A 2,702-nucleotide genomic window follows, 5' to 3' on the forward strand; every position below is an offset into this window, starting at 1 on the left:
ATACACACTGACCACCAGTCGGCAGACACTCAATGCAGGATCTGCCCTCTGGTGGTCAGTCGCTCCCACACAGGGGAGCTCTGCTCACCCACAAGCCAGGCTGATGGCTGCCAGTACAGCGGTGGTGGTGGGAGCCTCTCTTGCCTCCTCAGCAGCACTAAGGATGTCCAACTGCAGCTTAGAGCTGCTCCCTGCTGGCAAGTGGGCATCCCCTGAGGGCTTCTGGGCTGCCAGAGGGATGTCTGATTGGCAGCTTAGGCCCAATCCCCCACCGAGCAGGCCTAAGCCAGCAAGTGGTCACTCCTGAGGAGTCCCAGATTGTGAGAGGGCACAGGCCGGGCTGAGGGACCCCCTACCCCCGAGTGCACAAATTTTTGTGCACTGGGCCTCTAGTATATATATAAAAGCCTAAGTGACTGAATGACCAAACAACTGGTCGATTGGTCACCATGACGCTCACTGACCACCAGGGGGCAGACGCTCAATGCAGGAACTGCCCCCTGGTGGTCAGTGCTCTCCCAAAGCCAACCTCCCATGGCTGGCCAACCTCCCGAGTTCCCTATATCCAGCCAGCCTGATGATCCCAATTGAGGTCGCCAGCCAACCTCCCGCAGTCCCTTCTCCTGGCCAACCTCCTGCAGCCCCAATCAGCCCTGATCACCAGCCAGGCCAAGGGACTCCACCTGTGCATGAATTCATGCACCGGGCTTCTAGTAAGCTAAAAAAAAAAAAACAGGAAAAATAAATGTCCAACCTAGAAGTAAGACTCAACAGGCCTCAGCTCTATATCAAAAGATTAGCAAGAAATGGTTAGGTTGAAATAGTGTTTAAGGTTTATGTGGTATAAACGTATAATTTTAGTGATGCCTGCTTCACCCAACTTTTTTAAGGAACTAATTAACTGGTCCTGATCACACCAGATAAGAGAGTTATTAATTAAAATACTGTGTTCTGGGTGCTTGTTACATGTAAGCCCTTTGCAAAACTCTGAATGTATAATCATCTCATTTAATTCCTACAAGAACCCTTTGAAGTATTCTCTCATCCAAGAGATGCCCCGCCCCGTTCCCCCAAAAAAAACCTGAGGCAGAGAGGCAGCATCCCCAATAAGGATGTCACCCCACTCACTCGCCATCCCAGCTGCCCTCTGGGCCTGAGCTTTCTTCCTCTTTTCTCTCCCAGCATTACAGGTCAGGCCTGGAAAAGAGGACGAATCAGGAGCCCTTAGGTCAATTTCCAGGCACATCTGCCATGCGGGTGACTGTGAAGGAGCTGCCCTACTCCTCTCTGAGCTGAGCAGACAGCTACTTGCCTCTCTTTAGGTGTGCCATGGCCTAGGGAAACCAGAGAGAAAACAGCAGGAAACCCTGTGGATGAAGGCACAACATACGCACAAGGGGTCCATCCCACAGCCCACCAACATTACTGTGCACCGCCGGCAGGCTCAAGGGTGGCCCAAGTTCACCGGGACCTAAGCACTTACTGGTCTGTCTGCTGTGTGATCAAAACGGCTTCAGCTGACTTCTCCCAGGGTATCTGCACTGCTCCACCAGGGACTGGGGTTGTAGGTGGTAATAATCTTTACTCCCATCTTTTGAGTGAGAAAATAAGGGCATGGGACTTTGCCCCAAAACAGGATAAAGGATAGTTGGTTCTGGGGTCTAATCCCAGCAGTCCCAACTCCCATCCAGGGCTCTCCCTATGAGACGTGGAGGAGCAGACACATTTTTCTGGGGAAGAGTACCATCTGGGGTTCGGCTTTCCTGCTAGCAAAGGAGAAAGAGCCAGCCCTGATAACTCAATGACACACAAAGGGCACCGTGGGAACAAACAAAAGCCACAAACCACAATTCAGCACAAAGCAGGCTGGCCCTTGGCAGCTGCAGACTGTGCTCAGCCCAACATGTCTGAGGGTGGGGCAGGAGGGGACTCAGAGATGCCCAGGGAAAGTCTGTCATGCCTGCCAGATTGAGGGAGCACAGCAGAGTAAGAACAGCAAAGGATGCAGACTCAGGACTAGGGCTCCAGGCTCAATTCAGTTACTTCTAGCCATCGGTCTTTCCAACCCTCCACTTTCTTACCTATAAAATGAGAATAATGCATCTTCTCTATGGGAGCGATAAAAGTGCTTTGTAAACTGCAGGCAGCATGCAAAAATAAGAGAACATTCTAGTTTTCCTCTTGAGGATGAGAAAGGGAAGGAAGAGGAAGGAGTGAAGAGGAGAGGAACTCATAGGAAGGATCTCCAATGAGGCTGAGGTTTTGAAACTCAACCTGCTAGCTTTACAGCCCAGCCCTTTCATCTTCGTAGGAAACCTAACCTGCAGCAAATGTACGCTGAGTTCATACACATGATTAAAAAGGTTGCTTGCAAAATTCACACAGTGAAATGAGCTGCAGATGGCGGCAGTACTGGCCTTCCACCGCAGGCAACAGCTGGCTGTGTGGACTCGGGGACAGCTGGAGGGGAGCCTTGTGAATGCCCACTTTCAACTTTAGAAGGGAGGGGGCATGCCAACCCTGCCCTCTCTGTGACTGGAGACAGAGAGATTTCCTGAAACTGAAACCCTAAGTCATAAACTGTCATTCGTCGCAGAGAGATCAATCAGGTCTTCAATCCCAACTAAAGAGGGCAGGCCAAGCAGAGAGAGAGAGAGAGAGAGAGAGAGAGAGAGAGAGAGAGATAGAGGGCAGAGAGGACT

At 51.2% G+C, this 2,702-nt stretch overlaps 1 protein-coding gene across 2 annotated transcripts in view; it reads right to left on the reverse strand.

Annotated features, from left to right (window-relative positions):
• The window catches only part of TSPAN9 (tetraspanin 9), a 199,557-nt gene that overhangs the window by 48,056 nt on the left and 148,799 nt on the right, over positions 1–2,702 (reverse strand). The gene's annotated exons all lie outside the window — the stretch shown is intronic.

Source organism: Myotis davidii, unplaced genomic scaffold (genome assembly GCF_000327345.1).
Source record: "Myotis davidii unplaced genomic scaffold, ASM32734v1 scaffold1219, whole genome shotgun sequence".
NCBI classification, from domain to species: domain Eukaryota; kingdom Metazoa; phylum Chordata; class Mammalia; order Chiroptera; family Vespertilionidae; genus Myotis; species Myotis davidii.